We start from the raw sequence: 19,652 nt of genomic DNA, 5'->3' as shown, positions 1-19,652 counted from the left end.
GCATATTATATAAATAGTGAAGAAAAGGCAAAAGCTTACAGCACCTGGTATTCCCAGGCGGTCTCCCATCCAAGTACTAACCAAGCCCGACGCTGCTTAGCTTCCGAGATCAGACGAGATCGGGCGCTCTCAGCGCGGTATGGCCATAAGCGAGGGCTGCTCCAAAAAGTGGGCTATTTAAAGATCAGCCTCCGTAAAAGCCAGCATATTATATAAATAGTGAAGAAAAGGCAAAAGCTTACAGCACCTGGTATTCCCAGGCGGTCTCCCATAAAAGTGTAACAATCGGCCTTATCAGCCGAGTTACAAGACTAAAATGGGGTCAGATTTAACTGTGAGAGATGACTAGTGGTTAAAAGAATGAGACATAAAAGAAAATTGGTTTAAATAGATTTGGTGTATTTACAAGGTTCACATAAAAGACTTTAAAACAACACGATAAAACTAGGTAAACTCTGTTAAAAGAATACAGTTCATTTGTCCATACCCTAAAAACAGGTAAACTCTGTTAAAAGAATACAGTTCATTTGTCCATACCCTAAAAACAGTCCAAGAACCCCAGTGTGTTGATAAGTCCAATGTGAGTGTCCACCAGTGTATATACAATCCACAGAAAGTGTAATCCAAAGTTTGCAGGTGGTGAATGGAAAGGTGAGCTCTAAAATTAGCAACTCCTCAATCCAACAGTTTGGTGACTGTCCTTTGTTTGTCATGCTGCTCTCTTATACAGTTGTACTTCCTGCTTCCTGTCATGTGTCTAGTCACATGACAGGCCAACCATCCATTTATTAAAGACACATACACTTAAAATGTTAAGAGTAATAAAATGGCCTAAAAAACATGTAAAACACTTAAAACTCTATAATACATGTAAATGATTGTAATAAATAGAGCGGTAAAACACGTCTTTCTAAAAGCCAGCATATTATATAAATAGTGAAGAAAAGGCAAAAGCTTACAGCACCTGGTATTCCCAGGCGGTCTCCCATCCAAGTACTAACCAGGCCCGACGCTGCTTAGCTTCCGAGATCAGACGAGATCGGGCGCTCTCAGCGCGGTATGGCCATAAGCGAGGGCTGCTCCAAAAAGTGGGCTATTTAAAGATCAGCCTCCGTAAAAGCCAGCATATTATATAAATAGTGAAGAAAAGGCAAAAGCTTACAGCACCTGGTATTCCCAGGCGGTCTCCCATCCAAGTACTAACCAGGCCCGACGCTGCTTAGCTTCCGAGATCAGACGAGATCGGGCGCTCACAGCGCGGTATGGCCATAAGCGAGGGCTGCTCCAAAAAGTGGGCTATTTAAAGATCAGCCTCCGTAAAAGCCAGCATATTATATAAATAGTGAAGAAAAGGCAAAAGCTTACAGCACCTGGTATTCCCAGGCGGTCTCCCATAAAAGTGTAACAATCGGCCTTATCAGCCGAGTTACAAGACTAAAATGGGGTCAGATTTAACTGTGAGAGATGACTAGTGGTTAAAAGAATGAGACATAAAAGAAAATTGGTTTAAATAGATTTGGTGTATTTACAAGGTTCACATAAAAGACTTTAAAACAACACGATAAAACTAGGTAAACTCTGTTAAAAGAATACAGTTCATTTGTCCATACCCTAAAAACAGGTAAACTCTGTTAAAAGAATACAGTTCATTTGTCCATACCCTAAAAACAGTCCAAGAACCCCAGTGTGTTGATAAGTCCAATGTGAGTGTCCACCAGTGTATATACAATCCACAGAAAGTGTAATCCAAAGTTTGCAGGTGGTGAATGGAAAGGTGAGCTCTAAAATTAGCAACTCCTCAATCCAACAGTTTGGTGACTGTCCTTTGTTTGTCATGCTGCTCTCTTATACAGTTGTACTTCCTGCTTCCTGTCATGTGTCTAGTCACATGACAGGCCAACCATCCATTTATTAAAGACACATACACTTAAAATGTTAAGAGTAATAAAATGGCCTAAAAAACATGTAAAACACTTAAAACTCTATAATACATGTAAATGATTGTAATAAATAGAGCGGTAAAACACGTCTTTCTAAAAGCCAGCATATTATATAAATAGTTAAGAAAAGGCAAAAGCTTACAGCACCTGGTATTCCCAGGCGGTCTCCCATCCAAGTACTAACCAGGCCCGACGCTGCTTAGCTTCCGAGATCAGACGAGATCGGGCGCTCTCAGCGCGGTATGGCCATAAGCGAGGGCTGCTCCAAAAAGTGGGCTATTTAAAGATCAGCCTCCGTAAAAGCCAGCATATTATATAAATAGTGAAGAAAAGGCAAAAGCTTACAGCACCTGGTATTCCCAGGCGGTCTCCCATCCAAGTACTAACCAGGCCCGACGCTGCTTAGCTTCCGAGATCAGACGAGATCGGGCGCTCACAGCGCGGTATGGCCATAAGCGAGGGCTGCTCCAAAAAGTGGGCTATTTAAAGATCAGCCTCCGTAAAAGCCAGCATATTATATAAATAGTGAAGAAAAGGCAAAAGCTTACAGCACCTGGTATTCCCAGGCGGTCTCCCATAAAAGTGTAACAATCGGCCTTATCAGCCGAGTTACAAGACTAAAATGGGGTCAGATTTAACTGTGAGAGATGACTAGTGGTTAAAAGAATGAGACATAAAAGAAAATTGGTTTAAATAGATTTGGTGTATTTACAAGGTTCACATAAAAGACTTTAAAACAACACGATAAAACTAGGTAAACTCTGTTAAAAGAATACAGTTCATTTGTCCATACCCTAAAAACAGGTAAACTCTGTTAAAAGAATACAGTTCATTTGTCCATACCCTAAAAACAGTCCAAGAACCCCAGTGTGTTGATAAGTCCAATGTGAGTGTCCACCAGTGTATATACAATCCACAGAAAGTGTAATCCAAAGTTTGCAGGTGGTGAATGGAAAGGTGAGCTCTAAAATTAGCAACTCCTCAATCCAACAGTTTGGTGACTGTCCTTTGTTTGTCATGCTGCTCTCTTATACAGTTGTACTTCCTGCTTCCTGTCATGTGTCTAGTCACATGACAGGCCAACCATCCATTTATTAAAGACACATACACTTAAAATGTTAAGAGTAATAAAATGGCCTAAAAAACATGTAAAACACTTAAAACTCTATAATACATGTAAATGATTGTAATAAATAGAGCGGTAAAACACGTCTTTCTAAAAGCCAGCATATTATATAAATAGTTAAGAAAAGGCAAAAGCTTACAGCACCTGGTATTCCCAGGCGGTCTCCCATCCAAGTACTAACCAGGCCCGACGCTGCTTAGCTTCCGAGATCAGACGAGATCGGGCGCTCTCAGCGCGGTATGGCCAAAAGCGAGGGCTGCTCCAAAAAGTGGGCTATTTAAAGATCAGCCTCCGTAAAAGCCAGCATATTATATAAATAGTGAAGAAAAGGCAAAAGCTTACAGCACCTGGTATTCCCAGGCGGTCTCCCATCCAAGTACTAACCAGGCCCGACGCTGCTTAGCTTCCGAGATCAGACGAGATCGGGCGCTCACAGCGCGGTATGGCCATAAGCGAGGGCTGCTCCAAAAAGTGGGCTATTTAAAGATCAGCCTCCGTAAAAGCCAGCATATTATATAAATAGTGAAGAAAAGGCAAAAGCTTACAGCACCTGGTATTCCCAGGCGGTCTCCCATAAAAGTGTAACAATCGGCCTTATCAGCCGAGTTACAAGACTAAAATGGGGTCAGATTTAACTGTGAGAGATGACTAGTGGTTAAAAGAATGAGACATAAAAGAAAATTGGTTTAAATAGATTTGGTGTATTTACAAGGTTCACATAAAAGACTTTAAAACAACACGATAAAACTAGGTAAACTCTGTTAAAAGAATACAGTTCATTTGTCCATACCCTAAAAACAGGTAAACTCTGTTAAAAGAATACAGTTCATTTGTCCATACCCTAAAAACAGTCCAAGAACCCCAGTGTGTTGATAAGTCCAATGTGAGTGTCCACCAGTGTATATACAATCCACAGAAAGTGTAATCCAAAGTTTGCAGGTGGTGAATGGAAAGGTGAGCTCTAAAATTAGCAACTCCTCAATCCAACAGTTTGGTGACTGTCCTTTGTTTGTCATGCTGCTCTCTTATACAGTTGTACTTCCTGCTTCCTGTCATGTGTCTAGTCACATGACAGGCCAACCATCCATTTATTAAAGACACATACACTTAAAATGTTAAGAGTAATAAAATGGCCTAAAAAACATGTAAAACACTTAAAACTCTATAATACATGTAAATGATTGTAATAAATAGAGCGGTAAAACACGTCTTTCTAAAAGCCAGCATATTATATAAATAGTTAAGAAAAGGCAAAAGCTTACAGCACCTGGTATTCCCAGGCGGTCTCCCATCCAAGTACTAACCAGGCCCGACGCTGCTTAGCTTCCGAGATCAGACGAGATCGGGCGCTCTCAGCGCGGTATGGCCAAAAGCGAGGGCTGCTCCAAAAAGTGGGCTATTTAAAGATCAGCCTCCGTAAAAGCCAGCATATTATATAAATAGTGAAGAAAAGGCAAAAGCTTACAGCACCTGGTATTCCCAGGCGGTCTCCCATCCAAGTACTAACCAGGCCCGACGCTGCTTAGCTTCCGAGATCAGACGAGATCGGGCGCTCACAGCGCGGTATGGCCATAAGCGAGGGCTGCTCCAAAAAGTGGGCTATTTAAAGATCAGCCTCCGTAAAAGCCAGCATATTATATAAATAGTGAAGAAAAGGCAAAAGCTTACAGCACCTGGTATTCCCAGGCGGTCTCCCATAAAAGTGTAACAATCGGCCTTATCAGCCGAGTTACAAGACTAAAATGGGGTCAGATTTAACTGTGAGAGATGACTAGTGGTTAAAAGAATGAGACATAAAAGAAAATTGGTTTAAATAGATTTGGTGTATTTACAAGGTTCACATAAAAGACTTTAAAACAACACGATAAAACTAGGTAAACTCTGTTAAAAGAATACAGTTCATTTGTCCATACCCTAAAAACAGGTAAACTCTGTTAAAAGAATACAGTTCATTTGTCCATACCCTAAAAACAGTCCAAGAACCCCAGTGTGTTGATAAGTCCAATGTGAGTGTCCACCAGTGTATATACAATCCACAGAAAGTGTAATCCAAAGTTTGCAGGTGGTGAATGGAAAGGTGAGCTCTAAAATTAGCAACTCCTCAATCCAACAGTTTGGTGACTGTCCTTTGTTTGTCATGCTGCTCTCTTATACAGTTGTACTTCCTGCTTCCTGTCATGTGTCTAGTCACATGACAGGCCAACCATCCATTTATTAAAGACACATACACTTAAAATGTTAAGAGTAATAAAATGGCCTAAAAAACATGTAAAACACTTAAAACTCTATAATACATGTAAATGATTGTAATAAATAGAGCGGTAAAACACGTCTTTCTAAAAGCCAGCATATTATATAAATAGTTAAGAAAAGGCAAAAGCTTACAGCACCTGGTATTTCCAGGCGGTCTCCCATCCAAGTACTAACCAGGCCCGACGCTGCTTAGCTTCCGAGATCAGACGAGATCGGGCGCTCTCAGCGCGGTATGGCCAAAAGCGAGGGCTGCTCCAAAAAGTGGGCTATTTAAAGATCAGCCTCCGTAAAAGCCAGCATATTATATAAATAGTGAAGAAAAGGCAAAAGCTTACAGCACCTGGTATTCCCAGGCGGTCTCCCATCCAAGTACTAACCAGGCCCGACGCTGCTTAGCTTCCGAGATCAGACGAGATCGGGCGCTCACAGCGCGGTATGGCCATAAGCGAGGGCTGCTCCAAAAAGTGGGCTATTTAAAGATCAGCCTCCGTAAAAGCCAGCATATTATATAAATAGTGAAGAAAAGGCAAAAGCTTACAGCACCTGGTATTCCCAGGCGGTCTCCCATAAAAGTGTAACAATCGGCCTTATCAGCCGAGTTACAAGACTAAAATGGGGTCAGATTTAACTGTGAGAGATGACTAGTGGTTAAAAGAATGAGACATAAAAGAAAATTGGTTTAAATAGATTTGGTGTATTTACAAGGTTCACATAAAAGACTTTAAAACAACACGATAAAACTAGGTAAACTCTGTTAAAAGAATACAGTTCATTTGTCCATACCCTAAAAACAGGTAAACTCTGTTAAAAGAATACAGTTCATTTGTCCATACCCTAAAAACAGTCCAAGAACCCCAGTGTGTTGATAAGTCCAATGTGAGTGTCCACCAGTGTATATACAATCCACAGAAAGTGTAATCCAAAGTTTGCAGGTGGTGAATGGAAAGGTGAGCTCTAAAATTAGCAACTCCTCAATCCAACAGTTTGGTGACTGTCCTTTGTTTGTCATGCTGCTCTCTTATACAGTTGTACTTCCTGCTTCCTGTCATGTGTCTAGTCACATGACAGGCCAACCATCCATTTATTAAAGACACATACACTTAAAATGTTAAGAGTAATAAAATGGCCTAAAAAACATGTAAAACACTTAAAACTCTATAATACATGTAAATGATTGTAATAAATAGAGCGGTAAAACAAGTCTTTCTAAAAGCCAGCATATTATATAAATAGTGAAGAAAAGGCTAAAGCTTACAGCACTTGGTATTCCCAGGAGGTCTCCCATCCAAGTACTAACCAGGCCCGACGCTGCTTAGCTTCCGAGATCAGACGAGATCGGGCGCTCTCAGCGCGGTATGGCCATAAGCGAGGGCTGCTCCAAAAAGTGGGCTATTTAAAGATCAGCCTCCGTAAAAGCCAGCATATTATATAAATAGTGAAGAAAAGGCAAAAGCTTACAGCACCTGGTATTCCCAGGCGGTCTCCCATCCAAGTACTAACCAAGCCCGACGCTGCTTAGCTTCCGAGATCAGACGAGATCGGGCGCTCTCAGCGCGGTATGGCCATAAGCGAGGGCTGCTCCAAAAAGTGGGCTATTTAAAGATCAGCCTCCGTAAAAGCCAGCATATTATATAAATAGTGAAGAAAAGGCAAAATCTTACAGCACCTGGTATTCCCAGGCGGTCTCCCATAAAAGTGTAACAATCGGCCTTATCAGCCGAGTTACAAGACTAAAATGGGGTCAGATTTAACTGTGAGAGATGACTAGTGGTTAAAAGAATGAGACATAAAAGAAAATTGGTTTAAATAGATTTGGTGTATTTACAAGGTTCACATAAAAGACTTTAAAACAACACGATACAACTAGGTAAACTCTGTTAAAAGAATACAGTTCATTTGTCCATACCCTAAAAACAGGTAAACTCTGTTAAAAGAATACAGTTCATTTGTCCATACCCTAAAAACAGTCCAAGAACCCCAGTGTGTTGATAAGTCCAATGTGAGTGTCCACCAGTGTATATACAATCCACAGAAAGTGTAATCCAAAGTTTGCAGGTGGTGAATGGAAAGGTGAGCTCTAAAATTAGCAACTCCTCAATCCAACAGTTTGGTGACTGTCCTTTGTTTGTCATGCTGCTCTCTTATACAGTTGTACTTCCTGCTTCCTGTCATGTGTCTAGTCACATGACAGGCCAACCATCCATTTATTAAAGACACATACACTTAAAATGTTAAGAGTAATAAAATGGCCTAAAAAACATGTAAAACACTTAAAACTCTATAATACATGTAAATGATTGTAATAAATAGAGCGGTAAAACAAGTCTTTCTAAAAGCCAGCATATTATATAAATAGTGAAGAAAAGGCAAAAGCTTACAGCACTTGGTATTCCCAGGAGGTCTCCCATCCAAGTACTAACCAGGCCCGACGCTGCTTAGCTTCCGAGATCAGACGAGATCGGGCGCTCTCAGCGCGGTATGGCCATAAGCGAGGGCTGCTCCAAAAAGTGGGCTATTTAAAGATCAGCCTCCGTAAAAGCCAGCATATTATATAAATAGTGAAGAAAAGGCAAAAGCTTACAGCACCTGGTATTCCCAGGCGGTCTCCCATCCAAGTACTAACCAAGCCCGACGCTGCTTAGCTTCCGAGATCAGACGAGATCGGGCGCTCTCAGCGCGGTATGGCCATAAGCGAGGGCTGCTCCAAAAAGTGGGCTATTTAAAGATCAGCCTCCGTAAAAGCCAGCATATTATATAAATAGTGAAGAAAAGGCAAAAGCTTACAGCACCTGGTATTCCCAGGCGGTCTCCCATAAAAGTGTAACAATCGGCCTTATCAGCCGAGTTACAAGACTAAAATGGGGTCAGATTTAACTGTGAGAGATGACTAGTGGTTAAAAGAATGAGACATAAAAGAAAATTGGTTTAAATAGATTTGGTGTATTTACAAGGTTCACATAAAAGACTTTAAAACAACACGATAAAACTAGGTAAACTCTGTTAAAAGAATACAGTTCATTTGTCCATACCCTAAAAACAGGTAAACTCTGTTAAAAGAATACAGTTCATTTGTCCATACCCTAAAAACAGTCCAAGAACCCCAGTGTGTTGATAAGTCCAATGTGAGTGTCCACCAGTGTATATACAATCCACAGAAAGTGTAATCCAAAGTTTGCAGGTGGTGAATGGAAAGGTGAGCTCTAAAATTAGCAACTCCTCAATCCAACAGTTTGGTGACTGTCCTTTGTTTGTCATGCTGCTCTCTTATACAGTTGTACTTCCTGCTTCCTGTCATGTGTCTAGTCACATGACAGGCCAACCATCCATTTATTAAAGACACATACACTTAAAATGTTAAGAGTAATAAAATGGCCTAAAAAACATGTAAAACACTTAAAACTCTATAATACATGTAAATGATTGTAATAAATAGAGCGGTAAAACACGTCTTTCTAAAAGCCAGCATATTATATAAATAGTGAAGAAAAGGCAAAAGCTTACAGCACCTGGTATTCCCAGGCGGTCTCCCATCCAAGTACTAACCAGGCCCGACGCTGCTTAGCTTCCGAGATCAGACGAGATCGGGCGCTCTCAGCGCGGTATGGCCATAAGCGAGGGCTGCTCCAAAAAGTGGGCTATTTAAAGATCAGCCTCCGTAAAAGCCAGCATATTATATAAATAGTGAAGAAAAGGCAAAAGCTTACAGCACCTGGTATTCCCAGGCGGTCTCCCATCCAAGTACTAACCAGGCCCGACGCTGCTTAGCTTCCGAGATCAGACGAGATCGGGCGCTCACAGCGCGGTATGGCCATAAGCGAGGGCTGCTCCAAAAAGTGGGCTATTTAAAGATCAGCCTCCGTAAAAGCCAGCATATTATATAAATAGTGAAGAAAAGGCAAAAGCTTACAGCACCTGGTATTCCCAGGCGGTCTCCCATAAAAGTGTAACAATCGGCCTTATCAGCCGAGTTACAAGACTAAAATGGGGTCAGATTTAACTGTGAGAGATGACTAGTGGTTAAAAGAATGAGACATAAAAGAAAATTGGTTTAAATAGATTTGGTGTATTTACAAGGTTCACATAAAAGACTTTAAAACAACACGATAAAACTAGGTAAACTCTGTTAAAAGAATACAGTTCATTTGTCCATACCCTAAAAACAGGTAAACTCTGTTAAAAGAATACAGTTCATTTGTCCATACCCTAAAAACAGTCCAAGAACCCCAGTGTGTTGATAAGTCCAATGTGAGTGTCCACCAGTGTATATACAATCCACAGAAAGTGTAATCCAAAGTTTGCAGGTGGTGAATGGAAAGGTGAGCTCTAAAATTAGCAACTCCTCAATCCAACAGTTTGGTGACTGTCCTTTGTTTGTCATGCTGCTCTCTTATACAGTTGTACTTCCTGCTTCCTGTCATGTGTCTAGTCACATGACAGGCCAACCATCCATTTATTAAAGACACATACACTTAAAATGTTAAGAGTAATAAAATGGCCTAAAAAACATGTAAAACACTTAAAACTCTATAATACATGTAAATGATTGTAATAAATAGAGCGGTAAAACACGTCTTTCTAAAAGCCAGCATATTATATAAATAGTTAAGAAAAGGCAAAAGCTTACAGCACCTGGTATTCCCAGGCGGTCTCCCATCCAAGTACTAACCAGGCCCGACGCTGCTTAGCTTCCGAGATCAGACGAGATCGGGCGCTCTCAGCGCGGTATGGCCATAAGCGAGGGCTGCTCCAAAAAGTGGGCTATTTAAAGATCAGCCTCCGTAAAAGCCAGCATATTATATAAATAGTGAAGAAAAGGCAAAAGCTTACAGCACCTGGTATTCCCAGGCGGTCTCCCATCCAAGTACTAACCAGGCCCGACGCTGCTTAGCTTCCGAGATCAGACGAGATCGGGCGCTCACAGCGCGGTATGGCCATAAGCGAGGGCTGCTCCAAAAAGTGGGCTATTTAAAGATCAGCCTCCGTAAAAGCCAGCATATTATATAAATAGTGAAGAAAAGGCAAAAGCTTACAGCACCTGGTATTCCCAGGCGGTCTCCCATAAAAGTGTAACAATCGGCCTTATCAGCCGAGTTACAAGACTAAAATGGGGTCAGATTTAACTGTGAGAGATGACTAGTGGTTAAAAGAATGAGACATAAAAGAAAATTGGTTTAAATAGATTTGGTGTATTTACAAGGTTCACATAAAAGACTTTAAAACAACACGATAAAACTAGGTAAACTCTGTTAAAAGAATACAGTTCATTTGTCCATACCCTAAAAACAGGTAAACTCTGTTAAAAGAATACAGTTCATTTGTCCATACCCTAAAAACAGTCCAAGAACCCCAGTGTGTTGATAAGTCCAATGTGAGTGTCCACCAGTGTATATACAATCCACAGAAAGTGTAATCCAAAGTTTGCAGGTGGTGAATGGAAAGGTGAGCTCTAAAATTAGCAACTCCTCAATCCAACAGTTTGGTGACTGTCCTTTGTTTGTCATGCTGCTCTCTTATACAGTTGTACTTCCTGCTTCCTGTCATGTGTCTAGTCACATGACAGGCCAACCATCCATTTATTAAAGACACATACACTTAAAATGTTAAGAGTAATAAAATGGCCTAAAAAACATGTAAAACACTTAAAACTCTATAATACATGTAAATGATTGTAATAAATAGAGCGGTAAAACACGTCTTTCTAAAAGCCAGCATATTATATAAATAGTTAAGAAAAGGCAAAAGCTTACAGCACCTGGTATTCCCAGGCGGTCTCCCATCCAAGTACTAACCAGGCCCGACGCTGCTTAGCTTCCGAGATCAGACGAGATCGGGCGCTCTCAGCGCGGTATGGCCAAAAGCGAGGGCTGCTCCAAAAAGTGGGCTATTTAAAGATCAGCCTCCGTAAAAGCCAGCATATTATATAAATAGTGAAGAAAAGGCAAAAGCTTACAGCACCTGGTATTCCCAGGCGGTCTCCCATCCAAGTACTAACCAGGCCCGACGCTGCTTAGCTTCCGAGATCAGACGAGATCGGGCGCTCACAGCGCGGTATGGCCATAAGCGAGGGCTGCTCCAAAAAGTGGGCTATTTAAAGATCAGCCTCCGTAAAAGCCAGCATATTATATAAATAGTGAAGAAAAGGCAAAAGCTTACAGCACCTGGTATTCCCAGGCGGTCTCCCATAAAAGTGTAACAATCGGCCTTATCAGCCGAGTTACAAGACTAAAATGGGGTCAGATTTAACTGTGAGAGATGACTAGTGGTTAAAAGAATGAGACATAAAAGAAAATTGGTTTAAATAGATTTGGTGTATTTACAAGGTTCACATAAAAGACTTTAAAACAACACGATAAAACTAGGTAAACTCTGTTAAAAGAATACAGTTCATTTGTCCATACCCTAAAAACAGGTAAACTCTGTTAAAAGAATACAGTTCATTTGTCCATACCCTAAAAACAGTCCAAGAACCCCAGTGTGTTGATAAGTCCAATGTGAGTGTCCACCAGTGTATATACAATCCACAGAAAGTGTAATCCAAAGTTTGCAGGTGGTGAATGGAAAGGTGAGCTCTAAAATTAGCAACTCCTCAATCCAACAGTTTGGTGACTGTCCTTTGTTTGTCATGCTGCTCTCTTATACAGTTGTACTTCCTGCTTCCTGTCATGTGTCTAGTCACATGACAGGCCAACCATCCATTTATTAAAGACACATACACTTAAAATGTTAAGAGTAATAAAATGGCCTAAAAAACATGTAAAACACTTAAAACTCTATAATACATGTAAATGATTGTAATAAATAGAGCGGTAAAACACGTCTTTCTAAAAGCCAGCATATTATATAAATAGTTAAGAAAAGGCAAAAGCTTACAGCACCTGGTATTTCCAGGCGGTCTCCCATCCAAGTACTAACCAGGCCCGACGCTGCTTAGCTTCCGAGATCAGACGAGATCGGGCGCTCTCAGCGCGGTATGGCCAAAAGCGAGGGCTGCTCCAAAAAGTGGGCTATTTAAAGATCAGCCTCCGTAAAAGCCAGCATATTATATAAATAGTGAAGAAAAGGCAAAAGCTTACAGCACCTGGTATTCCCAGGCGGTCTCCCATCCAAGTACTAACCAGGCCCGACGCTGCTTAGCTTCCGAGATCAGACGAGATCGGGCGCTCACAGCGCGGTATGGCCATAAGCGAGGGCTGCTCCAAAAAGTGGGCTATTTAAAGATCAGCCTCCGTAAAAGCCAGCATATTATATAAATAGTGAAGAAAAGGCAAAAGCTTACAGCACCTGGTATTCCCAGGCGGTCTCCCATAAAAGTGTAACAATCGGCCTTATCAGCCGAGTTACAAGACTAAAATGGGGTCAGATTTAACTGTGAGAGATGACTAGTGGTTAAAAGAATGAGACATAAAAGAAAATTGGTTTAAATAGATTTGGTGTATTTACAAGGTTCACATAAAAGACTTTAAAACAACACGATAAAACTAGGTAAACTCTGTTAAAAGAATACAGTTCATTTGTCCATACCCTAAAAACAGGTAAACTCTGTTAAAAGAATACAGTTCATTTGTCCATACCCTAAAAACAGTCCAAGAACCCCAGTGTGTTGATAAGTCCAATGTGAGTGTCCACCAGTGTATATACAATCCACAGAAAGTGTAATCCAAAGTTTGCAGGTGGTGAATGGAAAGGTGAGCTCTAAAATTAGCAACTCCTCAATCCAACAGTTTGGTGACTGTCCTTTGTTTGTCATGCTGCTCTCTTATACAGTTGTACTTCCTGCTTCCTGTCATGTGTCTAGTCACATGACAGGCCAACCATCCATTTATTAAAGACACATACACTTAAAATGTTAAGAGTAATAAAATGGCCTAAAAAACATGTAAAACACTTAAAACTCTATAATACATGTAAATGATTGTAATAAATAGAGCGGTAAAACAAGTCTTTCTAAAAGCCAGCATATTATATAAATAGTGAAGAAAAGGCAAAAGCTTACAGCACTTGGTATTCCCAGGAGGTCTCCCATCCAAGTACTAACCAGGCCCGACGCTGCTTAGCTTCCGAGATCAGACGAGATCGGGCGCTCTCAGCGCGGTATGGCCATAAGCGAGGGCTGCTCCAAAAAGTGGGCTATTTAAAGATCAGCCTCCGTAAAAGCCAGCATATTATATAAATAGTGAAGAAAAGGCAAAAGCTTACAGCACCTGGTATTCCCAGGCGGTCTCCCATCCAAGTACTAACCAAGCCCGACGCTGCTTAGCTTCCGAGATCAGACGAGATCGGGCGCTCTCAGCGCGGTATGGCCATAAGCGAGGGCTGCTCCAAAAAGTGGGCTATTTAAAGATCAGCCTCCGTAAAAGCCAGCATATTATATAAATAGTGAAGAAAAGGCAAAATCTTACAGCACCTGGTATTCCCAGGCGGTCTCCCATAAAAGTGTAACAATCGGCCTTATCAGCCGAGTTACAAGACTAAAATGGGGTCAGATTTAACTGTGAGAGATGACTAGTGGTTAAAAGAATGAGACATAAAAGAAAATTGGTTTAAATAGATTTGGTGTATTTACAAGGTTCACATAAAAGACTTTAAAACAACACGATACAACTAGGTAAACTCTGTTAAAAGAATACAGTTCATTTGTCCATACCCTAAAAACAGGTAAACTCTGTTAAAAGAATACAGTTCATTTGTCCATACCCTAAAAACAGTCCAAGAACCCCAGTGTGTTGATAAGTCCAATGTGAGTGTCCACCAGTGTATATACAATCCACAGAAAGTGTAATCCAAAGTTTGCAGGTGGTGAATGGAAAGGTGAGCTCTAAAATTAGCAACTCCTCAATCCAACAGTTTGGTGACTGTCCTTTGTTTGTCATGCTGCTCTCTTATACAGTTGTACTTCCTGCTTCCTGTCATGTGTCTAGTCACATGACAGGCCAACCATCCATTTATTAAAGACACATACACTTAAAATGTTAAGAGTAATAAAATGGCCTAAAAAACATGTAAAACACTTAAAACTCTATAATACATGTAAATGATTGTAATAAATAGAGCGGTAAAACACGTCTTTCTAAAAGCCAGCATATTATATAAATAGTGAAGAAAAGGCAAAAGCTTACAGCACCTGGTATTCCCAGGCGGTCTCCCATCCAAGTACTAACCAGGCCCGACGCTGCTTAGCTTCCGAGATCAGACGAGATCGGGCGCTCACAGCGCGGTATGGCCATAAGCGAGGGCTGCTCCAAAAAGTGGGCTATTTAAAGATCAGCCTCCGTAAAAGCCAGCATATTATATAAATAGTGAAGAAAAGGCAAAAGCTTACAGCACCTGGTATTCCCAGGCGGTCTCCCATCCAAGTACTAACCAGGCCCGACGCTGCTTAGCTTCCGAGATCAGACGAGATCGGGCGCTCACAGCGCGGTATGGCCATAAGCGAGGGCTGCTCCAAAAAGTGGGCTATTTAAAGATCAGCCTCCGTAAAAGCCAGCATATTATATAAATAGTGAAGAAAAGGCAAAAGCTTACAGCACCTGGTATTCCCAGGCGGTCTCCCATAAAAGTGTAACAATCGGCCTTATCAGCCGAGTTACAAGACTAAAATGGGGTCAGATTTAACTGTGAGAGATGACTAGTGGTTAAAAGAATGAGACATAAAAGAAAATTGGTTTAAATAGATTTGGTGTATTTACAAGGTTCACATAAAAGACTTTAAAACAACACGATAAAACTAGGTAAACTCTGTTAAAAGAATACAGTTCATTTGTCCATACCCTAAAAACAGGTAAACTCTGTTAAAAGAATACAGTTCATTTGTCCATACCCTAAAAACAGTCCAAGAACCCCAGTGTGTTGATAAGTCCAATGTGAGTGTCCACCAGTGTATATACAATCCACAGAAAGTGTAATCCAAAGTTTGCAGGTGGTGAATGGAAAGGTGAGCTCTAAAATTAGCAACTCCTCAATCCAACAGTTTGGTGACTGTCCTTTGTTTGTCATGCTGCTCTCTTATACAGTTGTACTTCCTGCTTCCTGTCATGTGTCTAGTCACATGACAGGCCAACCATCCATTTATTAAAGACACATACACTTAAAATGTTAAGAGTAATAAAATGGCCTAAAAACATGTAAAACACTTAAAACTCTATAATACATGTAAATGATTGTAATAAATAGAGCGGTAAAACACGTCTTTCTAAAAGCCAGCATATTATATAAATAGTTAAGAAAAGGCAAAAGCTTACAGCACCTGGTATTCCCAGGCGGTCTCCCATCCAAGTACTAACCAGGCCCGACGCTGCTTAGCTTCCGAGATCAGACGAGATCGGGCGCTCTCAGCGCGGTATGGCCAAAAGCGAGGGCTGCTCCAAAAAGTGGGCTATTTAAAGATCAGCCTCCGTAAAAGCCAGCATATTATATAAATAGTGAAGAAAAGGCAAAAGCTTACAGCACCTGGTATTCCCAGGCGGTCTCCCATCCAAGTACTAACCAGGCCCGACGCTGCTTAGCTTCCGAGATCAGACGAGATCGGGCGCTCACAGCGCGGTATGGCCATAAGCGAGGGCTGCTCCAAAAAGTGGGCTATTTAAAGATCAGCCTCCGTAAAAGCCAGCATATTATATAAATAGTGAAGAAAAGGCAAAAGCTTACAGCACCTGGTATTCCCAGGCGGTCTCCCATAAAAGTGTAACAATCGGCCTTATCAGCCGAGTTACAAGACTAAAATGGGGTCAGATTTAACTGTGAGAGATGACTAGTGGTTAAAAGAATGAGACATAAAAGAAAATTGGTTTAAATAGATTTGGTGTATTTACAAGGTTCACATAAAAGACTTTAAAACAACACGATAAAACTAGGTAAACTCTGTTAAAAGAATACAGTTCATTTGTCCATACCCTAAAAACAGGTAAACTCTGTTAAAAGAATACAGTTCATTTGTCCATACCCTAAAAACAGTCCAAGAACCCCAGTGTGTTGATAAGTCCAATGTGAGTGTCCACCAGTGTATATACAATCCACAGAAAGTGTAATCCAAAGTTTGCAGGTGGTGAATGGAAAGGTGAGCTCTAAAATTAGCAACTCCTCAATCCAACAGTTTGGTGACTGTCCTTTGTTTGTCATGCTGCTCTCTTATACAGTTGTACTTCCTGCTTCCTGTCATGTGTCTAGTCACATGACAGGCCAACCATCCATTTATTAAAGACACATACACTTAAAATGTTAAGAGTAATAAAATGGCCTAAAAAACATGTAAAACACTTAAAACTCTATAATACATGTAAATGATTGTAATAAATAGAGCGGTAAAACACGTCTTTCTAAAAGCCAGCATATTATATAAATAGTTAAGAAAAGGCAAAAGCTTACAGCACCTGGTATTTCCAGGCGGTCTCCCATCCAAGTACTAACCAGGCCCGACGCTGCTTAGCTTCCGAGATCAGACGAGATCGGGCGCTCTCAGCGCGGTATGGCCAAAAGCGAGGGCTGCTCCAAAAAGTGGGCTATTTAAAGATCAGCCTCCGTAAAAGCCAGCATATTATATAAATAGTGAAGAAAAGGCAAAAGCTTACAGCACCTGGTATTCCCAGGCGGTCTCCCATCCAAGTACTAACCAGGCCCGACGCTGCTTAGCTTCCGAGATCAGACGAGATCGGGCGCTCACAGCGCGGTATGGCCATAAGCGAGGGCGGCTCCAAAAAGTGGGCTATTTAAAGATCAGCCTCCGTAAAAGCCAGCATATTATATAAATAGTGAAGAAAAGGCAAAAGCTTACAGCACCTGGTATTCCCAGGCGGTCTCCCATAAAAGTGTAACAATCGGCCTTATCAGCCGAGTTACAAGACTAAAATGGGGTCAGATTTAACTGTGAGAGATGACTAGTGGTTAAAAGAATGAGACATAAAAGAAAATTGGTTTAAATAGATTTGGTGTATTTACAAGGTTCACATAAAAGACTTTAAAACAACACGATAAAACTAGGTAAACTCTGTTAAAAGAATACAGTTCATTTGTCCATACCCTAAAAACAGGTAAACTGTGTTAAAAGAATACAGTTCATTTGTCCATACCCTAAAAACAGTCCAAGAACCCCAGTGTGTTGATAAGTCCAATGTGAGTGTCCACCAGTGTATATACAATCCACAGAAAGTGTAATCCAAAGTTTGCAGGTGGTGAATGGAAAGGTGAGCTCTAAAATTAGCAACTCCTCAATCCAACAGTTTGGTGACTGTCCTTTGTTTGTCATGCTGCTCTCTTATACAGTTGTACTTCCTGCTTCCTGTCATGTGTCTAGTCACATGACAGGCCAACCATCCATTTATTAAAGACACATACACTTAAAATGTTAAGAGTAATAAAATGGCCTAAAAAACATGTAAAACACTTAAAACTCTATAATACATGTAAATGATTGTAATAAATAGAGCGGTAAAACAAGTCTTTCTAAAAGCCAGCATATTATATAAATAGTGAAGAAAAGGCAAAAGCTTACAGCACTTGGTATTCCCAGGAGGTCTCCCATCCAAGTACTAACCAGGCCCGACGCTGCTTAGCTTCCGAGATCAGACGAGATCGGGCGCTCTCAGCGCGGTATGGCCATAAGCGAGGGCTGCTCCAAAAAGTGGGCTATTTAAAGATCAGCCTCCGTAAAAGCCAGCATATTATATAAATAGTGAAGAAAAGGCAAAAGCTTACAGCACCTGGTATTCCCAGGCGGTCTCCCATCCAAGTACTAACCAAGCCCGACGCTGCTTAGCTTCCGAGATCAGACGAGATCGGGCGCTCTCAGCGCGGTATGGCCATAAGCGAGGGCTGCTCCAAAAAGTGGGCTATTTAAAGATCAGCCTCCGTAAAAGCCAGCATATTATATAAATAGTGAAGAAAAGGCAAAAGCTTACAGCACCTGGTATTCCCAGGCGGTCTCCCATAAAAGTGTAACAATCGGCCTTATCAGCCGAGTTACAAGACTAAAATGGGGTCAGATTTAACTGTGAGAGATGACTAGTGGTTAAAAGAATGAGACATAAAAGAAAATTGGTTTAAATAGATTTGGTGTATTTACAAGGTTCACATAAAAGACTTTAAAACAACACGATAAAACTAGGTAAACTCTGTTAAAAGAATACAGTTCATTTGTCCATACCCTAAAAACAGGTAAACTCTGTTAAAAGAATACAGTTCATTTGTCCATACCCTAAAAACAGTCCAAGAACCCCAGTGTGTTGATAAGTCCAATGTGAGTGTCCACCAGTGTATATACAATCCACAGAAAGTGTAATCCAAAGTTTGCAGGTGGTGAATGGAAAGGTGAGCTCTAAAATTAGCAACTCCTCAATCCAACAGTTTGGTGACTGTCCTTTGTTTGTCATGCTGCTCTCTTATACAGTTGTACTTCCTGCTTCCTGTCATGTGTCTAGTCACATGACAGGCCAACCATCCATTTATTAAAGACACATACACTTAAAATGTTAAGAGTAATAAAATGGCCTAAAAAACATGTAAAACACTTAAAACTCTATAATACATGTAAATGATTGTAATAAATAGAGCGGTAAAACAAGTCTTTCTAAAAGCCAGCATATTATATAAATAGTGAAGAAAAGGCAAAAGCTTACAGCACTTGGTATTCCCAGGAGGTCTCCCATCCAAGTACTAACCAGGCCCGACGCTGCTTAGCTTCCGAGATCAGACGAGATCGGGCGCTCTCAGCGCGGTATGGCCATAAGCGAGGGCTGCTCCAAAAAGTGGGCTATTTAAAGATCAGCCTCCGTAAAAGCCAGCATATTATATAAATAGTGAAGAAAAGGCAAAAGCTTACAGCACCTGGTATTCCCAGGCGGTCTCCCATCCAAGTACTAACCAAGCCCGACGCTGCTTAGCTTCCGAGATCAGACGAGATCGGGCGCTCTCAGCGCGGTATGGCCATAAGCGAGGGCTGCTCCAAAAAGTGGGCTATTTAAAGATCAGCCTCCGTAAAAGCCAGCATATTATATAAATAGTGAAGAAAAGGCAAAAGCTTACAGCACCTGGTATTCCCAGGCGGTCTCCCATAAAAGTGTAACAATCGGCCTTATCAGCCGAGTTACAAGACTAAAATGGGGTCAGATTTAACTGTGAGAGATGACTAGTGGTTAAAAGAATGAGACATAAAAGAAAATTGGTTTAAATAGATTTGGTGTATTTACAAGGTTCACATAAAAGACTTTAAAACAACACGATAAAACTAGGTAAACTCTGTTAAAAGAATACAGTTCATTTGTCCATACCCTAAAAACAGGTAAACTCTGTTAAAAGAATACAGTTCATTTGTCCATACCCTAAAAACAGTCCAAGAACCCCAG

At 41.0% G+C, this 19,652-nt stretch overlaps 35 non-coding genes across 35 annotated transcripts; all 35 read right to left on the bottom strand.

Moving 5' to 3' along the window:
- Positions 1-32: 32 nt before the first annotated feature.
- LOC141297968 (5S ribosomal RNA) lies at positions 33-151 on the bottom strand. Its single transcript, XR_012341499.1, has one exon. It is a non-coding gene; the product is annotated as a 5S ribosomal RNA (ribosomal RNA).
- An 801-nt stretch (positions 152-952) lies between these two features.
- Positions 953-1,071, bottom strand: LOC141311543 (5S ribosomal RNA). The gene has a single exon (XR_012349008.1). It is a non-coding gene; the product is annotated as a 5S ribosomal RNA (ribosomal RNA).
- Positions 1,072-1,155: 84 nt separating this feature from the next.
- Positions 1,156-1,274, bottom strand: LOC141295306 (5S ribosomal RNA). The gene has a single exon (XR_012341043.1). It is a non-coding gene; the product is annotated as a 5S ribosomal RNA (ribosomal RNA).
- Positions 1,275-2,075: 801 nt separating this feature from the next.
- On the bottom strand, positions 2,076-2,194 carry LOC141311422 (5S ribosomal RNA). Its single transcript, XR_012348887.1, has one exon. It is a non-coding gene; the product is annotated as a 5S ribosomal RNA (ribosomal RNA).
- An 84-nt stretch (positions 2,195-2,278) lies between these two features.
- Positions 2,279-2,397, bottom strand: LOC141295299 (5S ribosomal RNA). The gene has a single exon (XR_012341042.1). It is a non-coding gene; the product is annotated as a 5S ribosomal RNA (ribosomal RNA).
- An 801-nt stretch (positions 2,398-3,198) lies between these two features.
- LOC141312762 (5S ribosomal RNA) lies at positions 3,199-3,317 on the bottom strand. Its single transcript, XR_012349271.1, has one exon. It is a non-coding gene; the product is annotated as a 5S ribosomal RNA (ribosomal RNA).
- An 84-nt stretch (positions 3,318-3,401) lies between these two features.
- On the bottom strand, positions 3,402-3,520 carry LOC141295293 (5S ribosomal RNA). Its single transcript, XR_012341039.1, has one exon. It is a non-coding gene; the product is annotated as a 5S ribosomal RNA (ribosomal RNA).
- Positions 3,521-4,321: 801 nt separating this feature from the next.
- LOC141312755 (5S ribosomal RNA) lies at positions 4,322-4,440 on the bottom strand. The gene has a single exon (XR_012349270.1). It is a non-coding gene; the product is annotated as a 5S ribosomal RNA (ribosomal RNA).
- Positions 4,441-4,524: 84 nt separating this feature from the next.
- LOC141295285 (5S ribosomal RNA) lies at positions 4,525-4,643 on the bottom strand. Its single transcript, XR_012341036.1, has one exon. It is a non-coding gene; the product is annotated as a 5S ribosomal RNA (ribosomal RNA).
- An 801-nt stretch (positions 4,644-5,444) lies between these two features.
- On the bottom strand, positions 5,445-5,563 carry LOC141318557 (5S ribosomal RNA). The gene has a single exon (XR_012352867.1). It is a non-coding gene; the product is annotated as a 5S ribosomal RNA (ribosomal RNA).
- An 84-nt stretch (positions 5,564-5,647) lies between these two features.
- On the bottom strand, positions 5,648-5,766 carry LOC141295279 (5S ribosomal RNA). The gene has a single exon (XR_012341034.1). It is a non-coding gene; the product is annotated as a 5S ribosomal RNA (ribosomal RNA).
- Positions 5,767-6,567: 801 nt separating this feature from the next.
- On the bottom strand, positions 6,568-6,686 carry LOC141315449 (5S ribosomal RNA). The gene has a single exon (XR_012350941.1). It is a non-coding gene; the product is annotated as a 5S ribosomal RNA (ribosomal RNA).
- Positions 6,687-6,770: 84 nt separating this feature from the next.
- Positions 6,771-6,889, bottom strand: LOC141297962 (5S ribosomal RNA). The gene has a single exon (XR_012341497.1). It is a non-coding gene; the product is annotated as a 5S ribosomal RNA (ribosomal RNA).
- An 801-nt stretch (positions 6,890-7,690) lies between these two features.
- Positions 7,691-7,809, bottom strand: LOC141315438 (5S ribosomal RNA). Its single transcript, XR_012350930.1, has one exon. It is a non-coding gene; the product is annotated as a 5S ribosomal RNA (ribosomal RNA).
- Positions 7,810-7,893: 84 nt separating this feature from the next.
- Positions 7,894-8,012, bottom strand: LOC141297956 (5S ribosomal RNA). Its single transcript, XR_012341496.1, has one exon. It is a non-coding gene; the product is annotated as a 5S ribosomal RNA (ribosomal RNA).
- Positions 8,013-8,813: 801 nt separating this feature from the next.
- Positions 8,814-8,932, bottom strand: LOC141311300 (5S ribosomal RNA). The gene has a single exon (XR_012348769.1). It is a non-coding gene; the product is annotated as a 5S ribosomal RNA (ribosomal RNA).
- An 84-nt stretch (positions 8,933-9,016) lies between these two features.
- LOC141295272 (5S ribosomal RNA) lies at positions 9,017-9,135 on the bottom strand. The gene has a single exon (XR_012341033.1). It is a non-coding gene; the product is annotated as a 5S ribosomal RNA (ribosomal RNA).
- Positions 9,136-9,936: 801 nt separating this feature from the next.
- LOC141311167 (5S ribosomal RNA) lies at positions 9,937-10,055 on the bottom strand. The gene has a single exon (XR_012348637.1). It is a non-coding gene; the product is annotated as a 5S ribosomal RNA (ribosomal RNA).
- An 84-nt stretch (positions 10,056-10,139) lies between these two features.
- Positions 10,140-10,258, bottom strand: LOC141295266 (5S ribosomal RNA). The gene has a single exon (XR_012341029.1). It is a non-coding gene; the product is annotated as a 5S ribosomal RNA (ribosomal RNA).
- An 801-nt stretch (positions 10,259-11,059) lies between these two features.
- LOC141312740 (5S ribosomal RNA) lies at positions 11,060-11,178 on the bottom strand. Its single transcript, XR_012349268.1, has one exon. It is a non-coding gene; the product is annotated as a 5S ribosomal RNA (ribosomal RNA).
- An 84-nt stretch (positions 11,179-11,262) lies between these two features.
- On the bottom strand, positions 11,263-11,381 carry LOC141295255 (5S ribosomal RNA). Its single transcript, XR_012341027.1, has one exon. It is a non-coding gene; the product is annotated as a 5S ribosomal RNA (ribosomal RNA).
- An 801-nt stretch (positions 11,382-12,182) lies between these two features.
- On the bottom strand, positions 12,183-12,301 carry LOC141318556 (5S ribosomal RNA). The gene has a single exon (XR_012352866.1). It is a non-coding gene; the product is annotated as a 5S ribosomal RNA (ribosomal RNA).
- Positions 12,302-12,385: 84 nt separating this feature from the next.
- Positions 12,386-12,504, bottom strand: LOC141295247 (5S ribosomal RNA). The gene has a single exon (XR_012341025.1). It is a non-coding gene; the product is annotated as a 5S ribosomal RNA (ribosomal RNA).
- An 801-nt stretch (positions 12,505-13,305) lies between these two features.
- LOC141315427 (5S ribosomal RNA) lies at positions 13,306-13,424 on the bottom strand. Its single transcript, XR_012350919.1, has one exon. It is a non-coding gene; the product is annotated as a 5S ribosomal RNA (ribosomal RNA).
- An 84-nt stretch (positions 13,425-13,508) lies between these two features.
- LOC141297949 (5S ribosomal RNA) lies at positions 13,509-13,627 on the bottom strand. Its single transcript, XR_012341495.1, has one exon. It is a non-coding gene; the product is annotated as a 5S ribosomal RNA (ribosomal RNA).
- An 801-nt stretch (positions 13,628-14,428) lies between these two features.
- On the bottom strand, positions 14,429-14,547 carry LOC141295239 (5S ribosomal RNA). Its single transcript, XR_012341023.1, has one exon. It is a non-coding gene; the product is annotated as a 5S ribosomal RNA (ribosomal RNA).
- An 84-nt stretch (positions 14,548-14,631) lies between these two features.
- LOC141295232 (5S ribosomal RNA) lies at positions 14,632-14,750 on the bottom strand. Its single transcript, XR_012341020.1, has one exon. It is a non-coding gene; the product is annotated as a 5S ribosomal RNA (ribosomal RNA).
- Positions 14,751-15,550: 800 nt separating this feature from the next.
- LOC141312732 (5S ribosomal RNA) lies at positions 15,551-15,669 on the bottom strand. Its single transcript, XR_012349264.1, has one exon. It is a non-coding gene; the product is annotated as a 5S ribosomal RNA (ribosomal RNA).
- An 84-nt stretch (positions 15,670-15,753) lies between these two features.
- Positions 15,754-15,872, bottom strand: LOC141295225 (5S ribosomal RNA). The gene has a single exon (XR_012341019.1). It is a non-coding gene; the product is annotated as a 5S ribosomal RNA (ribosomal RNA).
- An 801-nt stretch (positions 15,873-16,673) lies between these two features.
- LOC141318555 (5S ribosomal RNA) lies at positions 16,674-16,792 on the bottom strand. Its single transcript, XR_012352865.1, has one exon. It is a non-coding gene; the product is annotated as a 5S ribosomal RNA (ribosomal RNA).
- Positions 16,793-16,876: 84 nt separating this feature from the next.
- Positions 16,877-16,995, bottom strand: LOC141295223 (5S ribosomal RNA). The gene has a single exon (XR_012341018.1). It is a non-coding gene; the product is annotated as a 5S ribosomal RNA (ribosomal RNA).
- An 801-nt stretch (positions 16,996-17,796) lies between these two features.
- LOC141315416 (5S ribosomal RNA) lies at positions 17,797-17,915 on the bottom strand. The gene has a single exon (XR_012350908.1). It is a non-coding gene; the product is annotated as a 5S ribosomal RNA (ribosomal RNA).
- Positions 17,916-17,999: 84 nt separating this feature from the next.
- On the bottom strand, positions 18,000-18,118 carry LOC141297943 (5S ribosomal RNA). The gene has a single exon (XR_012341494.1). It is a non-coding gene; the product is annotated as a 5S ribosomal RNA (ribosomal RNA).
- An 801-nt stretch (positions 18,119-18,919) lies between these two features.
- Positions 18,920-19,038, bottom strand: LOC141315405 (5S ribosomal RNA). The gene has a single exon (XR_012350897.1). It is a non-coding gene; the product is annotated as a 5S ribosomal RNA (ribosomal RNA).
- Positions 19,039-19,122: 84 nt separating this feature from the next.
- LOC141297942 (5S ribosomal RNA) lies at positions 19,123-19,241 on the bottom strand. The gene has a single exon (XR_012341493.1). It is a non-coding gene; the product is annotated as a 5S ribosomal RNA (ribosomal RNA).
- Between the last annotated feature and the right edge of the window lie 411 nt (positions 19,242-19,652).

This window comes from Garra rufa, chromosome 1 (genome assembly GCF_049309525.1).
Source record: "Garra rufa chromosome 1, GarRuf1.0, whole genome shotgun sequence".
Classification (NCBI taxonomy): Eukaryota; Metazoa; Chordata; class Actinopteri; order Cypriniformes; family Cyprinidae; genus Garra; species Garra rufa.
The sequence above is the reverse complement of the archived record's forward strand: the minus strand, read 5'-3'. Positions and strand labels throughout refer to the sequence as shown.